The sequence below is a fragment of the Ambystoma mexicanum genome, chromosome 13 (genome assembly GCF_040938575.1).
Source record: "Ambystoma mexicanum isolate Mex_15411 chromosome 13, UKY_AmexF1_1, whole genome shotgun sequence".
Lineage (NCBI taxonomy): Eukaryota > Metazoa > Chordata > Amphibia > Caudata > Ambystomatidae > Ambystoma > Ambystoma mexicanum.
The window spans coordinates 775398384-775415884 of NC_090938.1; the positions used below are offsets into that span (position 1 = coordinate 775398384).

General features: G+C 46.2%; 1 protein-coding gene across 1 annotated transcript in view; it reads left to right on the top strand.

The window, feature by feature from the left end:
• Positions 1 to 17501, top strand: part of LOC138520570 (E3 ubiquitin-protein ligase TRIM39-like) — a 186851-nt gene that overhangs the window by 37721 nt on the left and 131629 nt on the right. The window contains exon 3 of the mRNA XM_069632908.1: positions 8463 to 8536. The gene's annotated coding sequence lies outside the window, so the exon portion shown is untranslated. The remainder of the gene's footprint in view (positions 1 to 8462; positions 8537 to 17501) is intronic.

Consider the following 17501-nt stretch of genomic DNA (forward strand, 5'->3'; position numbering starts at 1 on the left):
TCATTCGAGCTTCAGCCACATCTAAATGCAAATGGATCAGAGAAATTAGCGGGTTTTCCTATGTATGCCGTTTGGTTACTTATCCGAGCAGAAGGTTCTAGGGGTTGCAAGCTAGAGTGTAATGCAACCCTTATACAGTTCGAATTTAAAGAGCACAGTGTTTAGACAAAAGCCATTTCTAGTAGGTACATTCCTCCCTTAGGTGCCTCATCTTTGACATCTCCTCCAGGTGCAGTCTAGAATAGAAGATTTTGCAAGAACCAACTGGTGGTGCTGATCAACTGAACAAGCAACACGGTTGCGGCTTCCTGGCATGCTTTGCGCTTGAGTGGATAATGTCCTCGCTTCCTATGTGTAAATATGGTGTTGCAGGTTCCCTTCTACCTCACTTCCTTTTGCTGTAGGCAAAAGCAACGTTTTTTGATAAATTCATCAACATGTCTCCCAGGTCAGGTATAAAGCCCTGTACGGCATGTGTCAGGCAAAGGTCAGTTTTGGACTCCCTCAATTCAAAGCCCATGACAGATGTGTGGTTCTTCCCAGTGAACACATTTTAAGGTGGCGCTGGAACAAGTAGCCAAGGTGTTCTTGGCGCAATAAGAAGAAAATATTAGCAACCTCCTCTGAAAAGCCATTTCCCGAGAAGCAGAAGACTCCTAAGTCTGCATTGAAAGAACTGGCCGCAGAGCCCAGTTCCCGGACAGAGCAGGGGAGCGTGAAAAGGAAAGGACGTGCCATCGTCACTTTTGTAGTGAGTCATCGTCTTTTTTAACACACTCCTCCTTGTTAAGAAAAAGGTGGCAACGGTCTTCGTCTCAGAGGTCAAGTTTGAAAAATTACTTTGCTTCACACCTTACCTATCTTATGATAAACTCCAGAAAAGTTAGAGGCCTTCAGGCTTGCCATGAAGAAAGCTTTACAGCTAGTCCATGCTCGTGTTTGTACAACAGGAGAACATAGGTCAGCCAAAGACTTGCCACAGCGTACCTAATTGCTCAGTACTGAGTACGGTACTAAGTCAACCATCATTGGTAAAGCCATCGGCTCCAGTACTGCCTTCTGCTGCCACTCCCTCTGGGCTGTCAGCATTGGTGAAGTCTGCTTGGTCAGAGCACATAATGGTCAAAGGTTTTTCACCTAAGCCTGTGCTAGGCTTGCATTTGATCCCTGTTGATAGGCGCACCTCTATGGCATGTTCGGAGGCAATTTCCAGAACTGAGGGAGGATTATGATGACATACCATATTGTCTTCAGCCTTCTGGTGATTTTAGAGATTTTTCAATTCATTACAGAAGAACAGGTGGCTCCCATTATACTTGATCTGACAAAAGAGCTGAGGGATGCAAACAGGCTCAACATGTCTCCAGACTGCCACTATATGAAGCCTCAGCCCAGACTTTGGGGCCTTTAGAAACATCATGGCTATATCGGCCGAAACACCAGGGTTAAGGGTCATCACAGCGGAGAGGAAAACGTATGTCCTTACAGACATTCTACAAACGAAGGGGTCCAACATGGCTTTTCCTGCTTCTTGGTAGGCGCTCTTTGAGCCTATCATGGCTATATGGGATCAGCTCACTACTATGCGATCAGTCCGAAAAGATATTCTGCAAAAACATTGAGAAGCATCTTCGAATCCAATGTTCTTGGCATCTCATGCAGCGTAGCGTAGTGGTCCATGCTGCTACAGTGGGGTCTCATCAATTTACCTTCCCGTCAGTTCCACCAAGCAGAGTATCAAAGAAATTGGATGCTTTGAGCAAAATGTCATTTGTGTTAGGCAGCCAAGTGCTGTATTCCATTAATGATCCATATTTATGCTTCCTCAGGATGCAGCCCTTAAAGCAGGTTATCATCTCCCTCCAGACATGCACAGTCCTTTTCAGCACCTATTTTATGATGGTGTGGCAACAACATATACTAAGAGTTGGCTTTGACCCCACCGACTGGGTGGCAAGGTCCATGGGGATGACAACATCCACTTTCGCTCAGGATGTACAAGCTAAGCTGCTGGACATGCCTTTGATGGTCTCAACCTGTTTGCAGATGACAGTCTAGAGAAATTGAAGAACTCTATAGTAACAGCCAAGTCTATGGGTCTTCCAGACCCTCCACCCACCTCATCATCCTATTCTACTGAAAGAGGTTGCTATCGCCCCTACTGTTTCCTTCTGAGGAAGACAAGGGTCCAGTCATGGGCAGCAGACTCAGTGCAAACAGTCTCTGACCAATCTTTGCCTTGAAGCTCCTAAACATCTCTGAAAGGACAAATTCAAGATGGAGATCATTGCCCACAAGCTCGAAGCTTTAGAGTGTCAAGATTGGCTTGATGTCAAGATTGGCTTGTCTACATATATCTGAAGGACATGTACCTTCACGTCCCCATTCACCCCAAACATCAGAAATGTAATGTTTTGTGGTAAGCGGTGCTCACTACCAGCTCCCAGTGCTTCTATTAGGATTCACACTGGCCCCTCAAGTATTCACAAAGGTCATGACTGTAATGGTCGTGTATCTTGTCCAGAGCGGGGTGTTGCTTTTCATTACCTCAATGGCTGGCTTCTGAGAACAAAGTCAGAGGAAAGATTAATGAAGGACCCCAGAATTGCATCCGTACTTCTTCATTCTCTGGGATGTTCCATCAACCTGAAAAAGCTCTTTCTGACTCCCTCCATTCAACTCCAGTTCCTTGGAGCAGTCACAAAGTGTATACAGAGTGCAGCATGGTATTCCCTTGCCCAGAGACCTTTACAAGCATTTGGGCCTCAGCAGTTTTCTTCAAACTAAGTGTGGAACTCTCGAAAGGAGCCTCAATTCAGGGACCCCATTCTGACAGCCATGGTGGTCGGTCTTCCAGGAAACATATGCTTTTTTAATGGGGAGTCCACCGAACAGATTTGTCACTGGGCGGTCTATCGGATGGACAGGAAAAGTCCATTCATGTGAACTTGCTAGAACCTTGTGCAGTGTGTCTGACATTGTGATAATTTTTAGCATCAAAAAGAGGTTTGATTGTTCAGGTCCTCACAGGCAACGCCACCACCACACACTCCATTAACAAGATGGGCGATATAGGGTCACTCAAACTATGCAGGGAGGCCATCAACAATGAGATGACAGTGAAAGCAGCTCACCTTGCCAGTAGTTTGAACACAGAAGTGGATGAACCGAGTCACCCCTGAGGAGTCTCAAATGAGCAGGAACTGGATGGTGTAATCCTGAAAGATATTTTGTCTATATGGGGATTTTCCCAGATTGACCTATTCACTTCCAGGAGTAATTGAAAGTTCAAGATCTTCTGCCCATAGATACATTCATTAGGGGCGTCCCGCAGGGCTGCACTGGTGATTCCATGGGAGTTTGACTGAGTGTACCTTGTCCCTCCATTCCTGCTGTTTCCCCTGTTGCTGAGGAAGTTGAAGCAAAGAGGTGCAACCATAATCTTGATTGCGCTGGATGGGGCATGGAGGACCTTTTACAAAGTCATGCTGGACATGCTGCTGTGCCTCTTTTGACTATCCCTTGAAAGAAGGATCCATTAACACTGGCTTACCGCAGGATTCTCCACCCAATGCCAGGACACTGAATCTTCATGCCTGTCTATTGAGAGGCCTAGGTGTCAGAAATGGGATCTTTCTGAGAAAGTGTTTGGTGTTCTGCAACACACTCATCCAGCAAATTTATCTATTAATGCCACTTGGGCAAGTTCATCTGCTAGTGCCAGGTTAGGGGTGTCAATCCGCGGCTGTGCCCCAGTCTTCTGGTTCTGGAGATTTTACTTTTGTTCGCAATATTTTGCCCCAGTGTTGGGACTCTTAAGAGCTATTTAGCTGCCCTTTTTTTGTTAAAAGTACATTGGAGGAGACATCCAGTTTTTCAATCGCTGTGGTTTTACGATTTTGTATAGGTGCACCCATTCTTTTCCACCAGAGTCAAGTGGGGTACCTTTACAGGACCTCAACTTGGTTCTAAAATCCCTAATTGTGGCTGCGTTTGAGGCCTTAGATTCTTGTCTATTATGAATACTCGGTTTTCGATTGCCATTACTTCAGCATGCTCAGTTCACAAGTCCATGCCCTATCAGTCACAACTTGTGTTATCAAAGGAGAATGTGTCTTTGAGTCGTAAGCCCGATTTCCTTCCTACGGTGGTGTCAGAATTTCAATTACAGCAGAAAATTCATCTTTCCGTATTATTTCCTGCTCTTTACCCATCCAAGTGGGGGCTTCAAGGACTGGAGACTAGAAGAGCCTTAAAATTATCTGTATCAGGAACAAATGAGCACCGATTGGATGCATTGCTTCTTGGCTTTGTGGGGCCAAGGAAGAACACGGCATCTAAAAACAGATGATTTCCAAGTGTTAAGATGTACCTAAAGGCCTTATGATCCATTCATTCAGACATCAGGTAGCTACATTTGCCCTTTACAGAGGGTGTTCACTCCTGAACACCTAACAGGAAGTGAGCAATGATGCGTACCTTCATAAAGAATTACCACTTTGACACTAGGGATGTAGAAGATGCTCCAGGGATTCCTTGTGCAGTAGATATTCCATATGCTTTACTCTTCCCCTTACAAGTCTCAGTATTGCTTGGGAGTCTTTCAAAGAAGAGGAATCTGTGGTAGGAATGTATCCATTGGAAGAATAAGTTAATAATCTTTCAGATGGATACAATAGTTCCTCCCACATTTCCCAACTGTCTAACCCGCAAGCGAATGGTCGAAAGGCTATTTGTAATTTTGTGTGTGTGAGTTTAGCTGTTTGACTGGGATGAAAAGTGTGATTGTAAGATAACAGCGCATCCGTGGCTTAATATATATATATATATATATATATATATATATATATATATATACATATATATATATATATACATATATATATATACATATATATATATACATATATATATATATATATATATATATATATATATAACATAATTTAGCTAAAAATAGCGCTCTCTCTGCCTAAACACGTAGCTGGTGCTTAAGGGTATGACTTTAGCCAAATTAATTAAATGTATAAAAAACACATGCTGTAGTAAAGTTGTAACACTGCAAAAAACCTTACATGCTGCATGTATACAAAAAGATCCCAAGCACACACGACCTGCTACTTTAAAACATATTCTTTAATTCACATAGGTACAGTGCATCATAACAAAAGTGAACATGCAAATATGGGGGGGTCATTACGAGTCGGGCGGTAAGGGATACCGGGCACCGGTAAGGAGACCGGTGCCGGTAATCCCTTACCACCCGATTCCGAGGTCCCTTGGAGGAAACCGTAAGGAACGTGTGGTCTGACCACACGTCCCTTACGGGTCCCGCTAAGGGACCAGGGCGCTAATAACAGGCTTGCCATTCGCAAGCCCGTTATTAGCACCCTCCCCATTCCCATTGAGCCCTATGGGGGCTCAAATGGAAATGGGGAATGGTTTGTTCAATGGGGACTTACCGGTCCCGCCAGGGTCGGACTGGTCCGGTAGGTCCCCATTGAACAACACCGGTTCCAAACCCGGTATTGGAGGCAGCCATGGCGCAAATAGCGCCGTGGCTACCTCCAATCTCGGAATGAGGCCCATGTTCATTCAAATGGCGACCAAATGGTAAAAACACACTCACCCATAAGGTGGAAAAGTCACGTGTTCCGCCTGAATGCTCATGCTTCTTCAAGCTGATAAATACATATGTATATATTTATTTATTTATTTGTGAAAGTGTGTTTGCATGTTTGGGGTTGGCTTCAGCCCCATAACAGTTGGTGGGCTGAAAGTTTGGCCAAGTTCGGCATACCGGTCTGGTGTGTACTAGCGATAGTGAAATTTGACCAACCCCACCCATTCGCCCTGCACAGGTTGGGGTCCCGCCCTGTGCTATCAGTATAGGTGATTTTGGTAGATTGACGATTTTGTGATTGTGGGCTTCAGCCCCACAATAGATGGTGGGCTGAAATTGTGTCCCGGGGTCGGCCTCCCAGTCTGGGGTGTACTGGCGGGTCCGGCCCTGTACTATAAGTATGGGCGATTTTGGGAGTTTGCCGATTTTGTGACTTTTCCAATAATAGGAAGTTAGGACACAAGGTCAGTTTACCATTTTGGGGTGTACTGGCTATAGTGACATTTGACCAACCCCACCTATTCGCCCTGCACAGGGGTGGAGCGGGGTCTGGGCCTGTGTGTATAGGCGATTTTGCGATTTTTAAAAAATAGGAAGTTATGACACAATGCAACTTACACAAGGCTAAAGCACATCCCCACGTGCATGTCAGCTACAGACGTCACTTCCAGCAATGGGCCGGAAAGATCAGTGATGGAGTCGACCTAAGAACCGCGAAGTGCCATAAGGTGGAAGTTGACATTTTTTTCAGAAGCAGACTGTGCCTGGAGATTTTAAAGATGAGGAATAAGTGGGAGTATGTTTCCACTGGAGTTTACTTTACTGGAGATAAATAACCTGTTTGTTAAGGAATATAATAGCACATTCATATTAATAAAAACATATGACTGAAAAGGCAAAAATATACCACACTGTCTCAAATGTGGGTAATCAACAGCCCGGTAATTAGTAGTGCTCTGCTGGGAGTTTGTTATAGGTGGCTCTGAAAGCATATGTGAGATGGATAAAATGTCTCATGGCAAAGTGTCTTTGATGGCGGTTCAGAGAGGAGAGACTCTACTGTGGAGCTGGGCGAGAAGGAGTCCCTGCCAGCTGGTGGAAAATAGCGATGTAGCTGGAAAAGTGGACCGTAATACTTTTTCATGGAGTAAAGTTCCCAGAGCGGAAGTGAGCAGAGCCGGGCGGTATCTGGAGATATGGCGTTTCCCTCACTTTGGTGTCATGTCTATTCCTTTGTTACCTATGAATTTAGATGACGATATTGATCGTTCGTGCCCTTTGATCTAAGTCCTGATATTTTTTTTTTTCAGACTAAACATTTGTGACAGCATTTTATTGCATTTTGCTTCTGTACGTGCACTCCGTAAATGGAGGGGTTGACACTTAAGATGCCTTCATTTTCATGCAAACTTAGATCCTGCCTCCACTTCACATTGCTGAAATAAATCAGGAACCTCCAGTGGCCCTGCCAACCTTGCACTGGCACAGAGGATGACTGTGCACAGGACCTAAAAAGCATTTGTTAATGAAGCTGCAGGAGTGCCAGGGGTTGTAGGTATAGTTATTCACAGAATGCCCTGGGCTGTCCACAGTCTTCCCAGTAGCCAAGTTTGGCAAGGTTGAATCCTAGGCAGTAACCCCCTAAGCGTTCTGATTCTTTGCAGCACATACCACATGGCCTCGGGACACCAACATGGCCCAGGGAGAAAGTTACCTAACCATCCATCTGCAAGCATGCTGTTTCTGCCTCTGGGATCATAGTCCTCAATCTTGAGAAGGACCCTTCCAATGAAGCTCTTGTACACAGTGGTGACTTTTAGAACTCGCAATAGTCTCTGGTTTGTGGCACATAGAGAGTCAGGTTTAGCCTGAAATGAAAGTCAGGGATTGGTGGGAAACTCAAGTCCTGAAGGGTTCCAATAACAGGTCCTAGTGCTCGACATCTGTGAAGAAGATGAACAACAGGGAGATGCATGGCACACGTATATAACTTTTAGAGAACATTTCAAGAAGATGCACGCATACAAACACTGAGGAAAGATTTAAAGGAAGCGTGTACATAAAGCCTTGTGAAACTTCAGGAGACACCCATAGACAAATATCAAATAGTCAAAGAAACACGCACATGTACAAACCTGGTTAAAACAAACATGAGCTGCTTGGGTACTAATAGACGTGTAAACATAGAGCACACATATAATCGTCAGATGTATATGATAATATAGTACGCCCAATATACATGCGTCTCATCACAGAGGGTCAGGTAGGTGGCCATATGTCATGCACTATAGCCCTGTGGTAGGCTCAGTGTGAGCGATGCATAGCCATGCTTCAGTCTGAGTTTAGCTGAATACTTTGGGCAGGATTCTGCTCAGTTCCTTTGCATGGATATGCAGTGCAGACATCAGTGTTCGCAATTACCAGGAGGATCAAATCAGCAATAAGAATGGCATGGTCCACAGCAACAAACCTGAGGGAACCTCAGTACTAGAATGCAAGGATGGAGCGTCTACAGTGTGTAAAATCATGGGGTTCAAGCCCCTAACTGGTGAGTGAGGGGGCACCAAATACAGAGGTGATACATTATCCCAAAAACAAAAGACTTCCTTTGTGCAGACGTTTTGACAAATAGATGTCAGTAGTGGCATGGTCGCATGCCCAAAGCTCCGCCTCTGTGAACATGAACTATATCATCTGCACAAAGGGTCAGTTCACCTCATAGACTCACAGAGCAATTAAGTCATTAGAGATGGTCAAGAAAACTCTACCCAGGCATGAACACAGGCCGCTCTTCTCTCCTCAGCCTCTATGCTCATTGCTTACACATTATGTCTCGCAGGATATCCAAATGATGCTGCTGCTGAAGTTGCCTTGAACACCATCCGCCTCTGGCTCGAGGAGAATAAAGACAAGGTAAGAGGGTCTCGCTCAAGGGCCTAACTCCAACCACGGATGCCAATAACAGCACATTCCATAATCCTGCTGGTGAGAGGGGCATTCAGCTTTCCAGATGGAGGGTACCAAAACAACCATCTTCACTGCCACACTCAGGCCAAATCCTGTAGGGAGTCTGGGCACAAACGTCATTGAGCACAAATGTCATTCGCCCTGCTCCTCTGAGCAGCTGTAGCTCTGAAAAGCTGTGTATTTACTTACTGAAACGTGAATGAATTCATTGTCCGATGGCACACACAGTAAGTGGGATTACAACAGAGATATCCATTGCATATTAAAACCTTCTAACCTGCCCAATATTTAGAACAGGAGCCGAGAATTACAATGATGGAGAAACACACCAAATACTTAAGGCAAAATGTTTCACTGATGCATAGCCGTTATTGCAAATCACTGGTCTCCCCAACCAACGGTTAGATTTGAGGACCATCAAGAGATGCTGCTTGCCACAGCATAGCTATCACAGTATCTTCAAAACTGATCTTTGTATACAGTGATATCACTTCCTTAAGCCACTGAGCTGATTGTGAGAATTCAGTAACCCAGCACTCCTCGCCAAATCCTGCTGCCATTGGGACATGCTCACCGAATCAGGGTCATCCAGAGTCTCTGCTACAGGAAGTGGTAGCATGATCCCAAAATAAATGAATTGTTTTAAGAGGGAATCTATGTTCTTCGAGAGCCCCACAAGTGTAGTGAAAGTTTGGGATATACAGTAACATCAGCCGGTGGCACTGCCTCTGATTTCATAGAACATGGATTGGGAATGGTTACCTCTGCCTTCTTGTCAATAATTTATATTTGTATAATTATCTACACCACATGTTAAGCATGGAATGAAGATTAATGACATAATAGCCACCTTTGAAATTCAATTTATTGGATCAATTCCAGAGAATGCATGCAAAAAAATCTCACAAACCCTAGAGGGGCAAACGTAAACATTCCTTCTCCTTGTTTTATGAAACCCTGGTCAGTGTGAACCATTGACCACGCTCTTGTACCAGAGAGCCAATGCACACTCCACAAAAAAGGAGAAAACAACCGCGATAATCACTACGGCTGAGAGCAGTACTGGACCAGAAGGGGCTGAGGGAAGCAACAGTCATTAACAAGTGCCTTGGCACCTTTACCAATCAATATGGCCACCCTAAGAGGAGATTATTATTTTTAGCACTCCTGAAAATCATCAACAGTGCTAATTGTAGCCTCTCTTTCTAGGCCTTGGTCCGTACAAGGGTGTACACTTTCCTTCCGTGGAGAAGGCACAGTTCCCTTGGATACCATCACCCCCACCCACCAGTCCGTCTGTGTAGGGATGGGTGCTGCACCTGCCAAAAACAAATTGCTCTTAACAGGAGATGGGTTACACCCTCAGTTCTTAGATCTCTAATGGACACAGACACCAAAGTGAATTTTATAGGGATCCCAACGGGGTCCCCCCTTTATTTATTAAACATACTTATCCTTTAAACATTTTATTTTCTTTTACTGTCCCTAGAATTCCCCTGGCGTGAGCACCAACTTGCCTGCCACGCCAGCTCACCCTACCTTGGAAGGGTCTTGTGAACCTTTAGAGTGAGTCTGGCGCAACAGGCCCCTTACCTAAACTCAGGTACCACACACATGGAGTGTAAGACTAGAGGATGGCTTCTGTGAGTTGTCCCATCTCCCTAGGCGGTCTCAGGCAGGCCGCCACACTGTCCCGCTACCTCACGCCAGGGTACCTCCCCTTTACCCCCTACTTACTGCAGCCCTTCAGAGTCTTCAGAGTGGGCCCCATTGGCTGGGAGGCCCACCCACGATTACTGCCACACCCGCGGCACACCTTAATATCTTTGGACAGCGCCAAAAGGAGACAGAAGCTCCTACTTGAACAGCTTTCATTCAGCAAATTGCTGCATATCAACAAAGACTTGTTGAACGCACCTAATAATGCTGATAAAGCCATTTGCGCCTTCCCATGCATTCCGATGCTCCCACAGCCAAAAGCTGATAACTCCTTTGACTTAGGAGTGAGCAATGGCTCCGCTCCCATAGATAAGGAGTCTTCTAATGCTGAAAGTCGCACACCAACGGGTGTACTCCTGGGGCTTCCCCAGCAACCTGCTAATGAGAACCAGACGCAGGATGACTTAGTAGTAAGCATAGATAGGGGGGCTGCTGACCTCATGATTTCAGAGACTTGGAGTCTAGTTAAGGAGCAGTTACTGTGGGATATTGTAGCCTGCTCCAATATGGAAGACTTCCAGACACTGATGCTGACTGTCAACATGCCTATCCCTCCACTACCACACCGGCAGAATCCTACTTTTGAAGGTACCGATAACTCTGCACAAACTACCCCCCTCCAGCTTGGTGTTCACCAGGGTTGCCAAACAGCTGATATAGTGCCTACCCCCTCAGGCTTGTTTCAGCAAGCAGAGGCTGTTCTGCTTGCCCCCTGCTTAATGGGTGCCAATTCACAGGAGGTTTCCGACTTACATATTTCCAATCCTGGTCAAACTCCCGCCAAACAATCCCTTGGCCCTAACTCCAAACGGCTGACCTTTAGGAGCCTGCACACCAGAAAGGCACAAATGCCCAGCATTAACAATATGTGTACTAAATCATTCATTTTGGACCAAAGGAACTTTGTGATAACTAATGTCGAGAAGACGGAAGGTAAAGAATCCAGAGACTCACTGCGAAATAAGGTACTCGCTTGGTTACTTCAAAGAACTGTACCTGGAGCAGTTAGAACATCAGACCTGAAGATTGTACGCAGGATTGATCTCAGCGACTGGTGCTCGCAGCAATCCAGTGACTGTGTCCTAGTGGGCTGCGGGTTTAGCACCTTACCCACCTATCTTAGAGCATGTAAATATCTCCCTAGGGGCCACTCAAACTGTAAATTAATACTCTAGGCTCCCCGCCTCTATTAGGCTTTGCCTTTTTATGATCATATGGTCTTTATATGTCCATAATATATGTCCAAGGATGTACTCTTCCATGTTTTTTCCACTAGTGATTTGCTGCTTTTTCTTGCTTATGGCCCCCCACCCTTTTTCTGTTTTATGTTGTTATATCTTCTGTTGTATGTCTGTATGCTCCATCACGCTTTCAGGTCCATTGTGCACTATATAAATGTAATAAAGTAAAGTAAAGCAAAGCTCCATTAGCGGGGGGCGCCCTCATCACTGCGCCGCCATCTTTGTAATCACTGCTGCACTCCTGCGTCTTTTTTGATATCAGGCGGTCTCCCCATAGTAACACGGGACACCACCCGGACCACTGCCACGTGCCATGGTATGATCCTGGCCCGCCCCCTCAGCAATGCTTGACCTGGGCTGCCCAACGGAGCAGCCTTGGACTTCCTCCTTCTTCCTCTTCACCCGGGTGGGCCAGTGAGGCCAACCTGGGACTTTGCTTCACCGCTCCACCGGTCTGGGTGTAGCAGGCTTCTCCTTCTCCACTCTTCACCCACTGGGCTGCCACTGACCATGAGGCGGCCCGTGAGGGGTGCAGCCAGGCAGCCTGGTATAGGCCGCTCCCCACACGCAACCTGGGCAAGACAACCACCTTGGATGCTAACGATTCAGATTTTCTCCAATCTAATTCGAATTTTCAGGTATCTTAGTTAGCTGCAATATCTAAATTCATAACTAGGGATTGAAGCATACAATGTATTAATGTAGCGAAGGGGAGTGCTACCAATATATTGATTTTATTTTAATGAATGGTAGGGCCGGCAACTAAATTCTAAGCATTTAATGCATTACTGTTCTGCAGCATTGGATCTTTTATAGATTGATGTGCAATGGTGAGTATTCGATGACCCAAGTCTGGGATCCCTATGAGAAACGTAGACACGTTGCCATACCTCCATTACTTTAAATGTGCACATACTTGTATTAATTTCTTAATCGCTTGAAACAGTGGGGCTGTTACAGCTTATCTGGTCCCGTATTCTTCCAAGGATCAGTCAACTCACCATCTCCGCTTATTTCTATCATTTTAAGTCAGATTCTATACTGTGTGTTATGAATCCTCAGGATAGCTAGTGCTCTTTCCAATTAAATTTGCTATTTTCCTTGAAAACAGAAAGGTTTTCTCCCTTCTTAACACTTGCTAAGGAAAAACAATCAGGAGGCTGCAGGCAGTTACAGTAGTACGGTAAGGTTCCTCAGCTCACATTAGAACTTGTGAGATGGTGAGGTTAGCCCCCTGCCAAAAGCAGGACGCAATACCTTCTCCCAAAGGGAACGCAGGTTTCAAACCACAAAAATCATGCTCCCAAATGTTGGGGCTCAAGCTCCAATGGAAGAGGTAATTCCAATTAAAATGTCTGCCCCTGATGACAATGTCGAGGCATGGGCCCATGGGTCCACTGGCTGCCACTTGCCACCAGAGCTGCGCATTCATCATCAGCGCCCTGGATGGAGGCCCCTTCCTTCCATTGCATTGTTGACAGCCCCTTCTGTACTTTCGAGGCAGGCCAGTTCATCTTCAACTGGGCCATCAGGTTTCTGGGACCATCTATTTTAGACAGTGCCTACATCAGGAATGTCATCATCAATGAAAAGGATTAAGGTTGTTTTTCTGTTTGCAGTGACCAAGATATCTACTTCAACAATGAAAGCTCCAAATGATCCTAGATTTCACCTGATCTTCAGAACCTGAAGAAAGAGGAAGACGCTCTTTTTTTGCAAAAAGCTGCTCCACATCCTGAAACACATGATGCGCCTTTTCCTTCTCAGCAGCCTCCACCTCTTCTTCCTTTATATAGACCTGTTATGGTGTGCTTATCCTCTTTGATGAATGCTACGCTGGGCGCGTGTTTGTGTGTATGATGCAGAGTTCCATATATAGAATGTGGTGTGTGTGAGGTGACTGAATATTCTTACAGTGACAGTTATTGAGAGGCTGGCTTCGAGTGATGATGTAATAACCACAAAAGGCCCACCCCCTACTCTGCCCAGGACCAGGGAGGTAAATAGTCAAATAACTGTCCTGGCAGGTTATGCAAGAGTGCTCTACTAGATACAGTGACACCCTAATAATGTTAATCAGTATTTACGAATAATGTATTAATGAAGAACTGAAAGGAAAGAAAAACCAAATCTGAAGACGTGGTGGTATTTGTCAACTTTGAATTTTCCAAAAATTATTTAATCTGCATTCATTATCGCAAGGTTAATACCTGTATTCATAAAATTAAGACATACATAGATGTATAGCTTTAAATACCAAACAGGGTTATTAAATATACAGAGGAAAATTCTCAAAAACATACATGAAACCAAAAAGAGCCTATCTAATAGACATCAACATCCCACAATTGAATGTTAAGGCGCACAGTAAAAAGATCTGTGCAATGGCCTGGACACTTAAGCCTGGATTATGTTCAGAAATAGAGGTTCCCTGAGCCCATGACATTGGTCTTGTGGCAGTATTATAAGTGTTATACATTCTATGTCTAGATAGACAGAGGGTTTCAAAAAATTGAGCAAAGGGGTTCCTCTTTTTTTGTGTGGGAGCTGGGGTGATTGAGGAAGTAAACGAATATAGTAGCACTTTCACCACCAGCTACCCACCTTCCCAGCACATAGGCAATGGGATAACTATGCCTTTAGTGACCATAATTCTCACTCAACTGTGTTTATTACCATAATTTGGGTATTTTTTTTATAGGTATATAACATTGTATAAAACATACATCATAAAAAAGAAATACACTCAAAGGAATAAAAAGGCCTCATCTAGACCATATCGTCAACCAGTGTTTTTTAAGAAACAACACAGGAAAATGACTGTGTAAACGGAACCTGATATGGTAAATCAACAAATGACGGTATACAATCCAGGATGTGTGATGTTACTAACATGAGTGATTATTAACAACCGTGGATGGATTTCTGTACATCATGGAATGTCTTTTCCCTGTGCGCCTTAACAAAATGCAAAGTTGACAAATACCAACATGTCTTCAGATGTGTTTTTTCTTTTCTTTTCTTCATTAATACATTCTCCCTAAATATTGATTTAAACTATTAGGGAGTCACTATATCCAGTAGAGCGCTCTTGTATAACCGTCAGAGTAAGCAATAAGAAACACAGCTCCTTTTAGAAGTCATTTCCCAGCCAGCACAGTTCGTAGTATTTGACTGGAGTGAGGACGTGCCTGTGGTTGTCCCTATACTGCCTGCATTCTGAACGCTTACGCCTATTTCTGCTGATGATGTAATCAAGAGTAAAGCCTCACCTTTGTACGTGTGGTTCCTGTGATTCCTCGCTACCACATTCTTAACATTGGCGATGAGTGGATCTACAACTGCCTGCAAATGTTCTGGGAGAGGCTCGAGTGAGTCCCATCGCCCACCCCCCACCAGAAGAAGATCATCCCCGTCCTGCGCCGCCAGTACCTGTCCACCCGTCTAGGATTCAACAGCTATTCTCTGGCGGCAGTGACTGCCTACATTCACGATGTGCGGCTTCCACAGAGCTCTCAAAATTGAGATTTAAACCATGAATCTCTGATTCATATATTTTCTCTTCAGGGCAAGCTCAATAGAAACCTTTTTTGTGGCAGTGACAATCAGGAAATGCCCACTTTTCCCCTCAGGGGTATTTCACCTATGTTAAAAGGCAAAGTGGTAGACATTTGGAGAATATTTGGGTACACTTTTACACCAAGTCCATTAAGTCTAATAATTCTTCGGGGCGCTGTTGCGCACGAGACGGAATGGTCGCACTCATGTGAGCTCCTGCGACGACCAAGGCCTGGAAGCCAATACGATGAATAATTTGACTTGGTTCGCTTGAAAAACGCGAATAATTTATAAAGCAACACCTCATCCAACTGCAAGCGAAGTCCCGTGAAGAAACTCGCTCAATTGACAGAGTCGCGCCGCGAGAAAGATCATACGGCTCAGAACGCTGCTGGAAGAGGGGAGGAGCCCGGCGACGCGGGCTGCCGAGGATGCGGAGAAGGCACAGCGGGTCGGGTGGGGGACGCGGGCGCTCCGGAGACCGTCGAGCGCCTGCTGGCCTTCCCCCTCCCACCCCTGCCTGGGCACGAGACAAACCGGAGGATCGGAGACAGGGCTCGCGGCCCGCAAGGTAGGAGGGCGCGGGTGCCTGGCTGGACTGCTGCTCCCCGGCGGCCAGCAGAGGTACGCGTCTGCAGTCTGGCCGGGGGCGCGTGGGAGGTCCGCGTCGAGGGATTGGGCCTCCCCGCACTAACGTGCATCTGGTGACACTGAGGAAACCCGTTTAAAAGACCAACGGGGTACTCTCCCTTCCCACCCACGCAAGTAGGCGCCTTGGCGCGTGCCCCATACCACATCCTTCAATAAACGTGGACACTCGGCGACGAAAGGCCCCCCCGGACCCCAAAGGGACACCCCACGGCTGGCTCGAGTGCAGACGCTCGATAACTGGGCACGGACACTAAGGCACATCTGGAGGGGGCTGGTGGGCATTGGCCCTCGGAGGTGGTGGTCATCGGAGGCGGCGGGCCTGCGGCGCTCTGGAAGTCACTGGCGGTGGGTGAGTATTGCAACAGCCAGCAGCCCCACGTGCAGGACAAGGGCCTATTACACATAGGTCCAGTACCGGAGGACAAGGCAACTAATAGGTGGGGTGGCAGGCACTGGAACGTGCTCTCTGGCCACGGCGGCTGCATAAATCAGCCGGGAGGAAATAACACAAGCTTCACGCATAAGCGGGTTGCGGGCACTAGACAATCCCCAGAGCCTCGAGAGGAGGGGGGTGAGGAGTAGACTCCGTGCAGACAATGCCCAATCGTCCTGGTCAAAAGAAAGGGAAGGGATCCATTGAAAGATTCACGAAAGCACTTGACAAAGGAGCACAACCCTTGATGTCTGAAGACGTGCCTCCACGTGAACAACCGGCGGCTCAAGCGGCCATGATGGATCCGCAAGCGGTCTTCCAAGCTATGCAACAGGGGTTTGCCGCGCTCAATGTCAAATTGGATGGTATAACAGCTGAGGTTACATCCATTAAAACCAAGCTAGACAAGACAACAGCGCGCATTACAGAGGCGGAGACAAGAATTTCCGGAGCAGAAGACGCACTTGAGGCTTTGAAGACCACGGTGTCCACAATGGCGATCGATCCGGGAACAGTGAAATCTAAGTGTGAGAATTTGGAGGCCAGGTCTCGACGGAACAATATCCGCATTATCGGGGTTCCGGAGGAAGCCCTAAAGGGGTCAATAGAAAAGGCGGTGGAAGACCTCCTCCGCAACCTACTGGGGGACCCTGGCTGGTCGGCAATGTTCATCGTGGAAAGGGCACACAGATCGCTGGCACCCAAACCGAAGCCTGGGGCATATCCCAGGGCTATTATCGCACGCCTGCTCAACTACAGAGACAGAGATCTGATATTGAGAGCTGCCAGGGAGAAACAGGAATTAAGGTGGGAAGCCAACATAATCCGCATCTTCCCAGACTTCACTATGGCGGTAGAGCAGGAAAGGAAATTGTTCACGGGTGTAAAGAAGCTACTACGCGAACGCCAAGTAAAATACGCCATGCTCTATCCGGCAAGGCTTAAGATACAGCATCAAAACAAGACATACTTCTTTACGTTCCCTGAGGAGGCGGCAAACTTTGTCGAGACACACATCCCTGCCCCTGCCGGGAGGCCTAGAAACGAGGAAGACTCATGAAACATACGGGAGACAAAATGCTACTATGGTGTTGATTTAGAAGGGAATGCAAACAGCTAAGGCTCCCTATTGGGTGGCCCACATGTGGGAAGATTAAGACTAAATTGAACAATCACATATGCTAGCTCCACCCGCATGTGCTGACATGTATGAGAGTAACAACGGAGAACCAGTCATATTGGAAATGACGATGAGAGGTCCGGGCAATGGTGGTCGCTACAGCCCCCCCTGTAGCAGGTGCACGTTAAA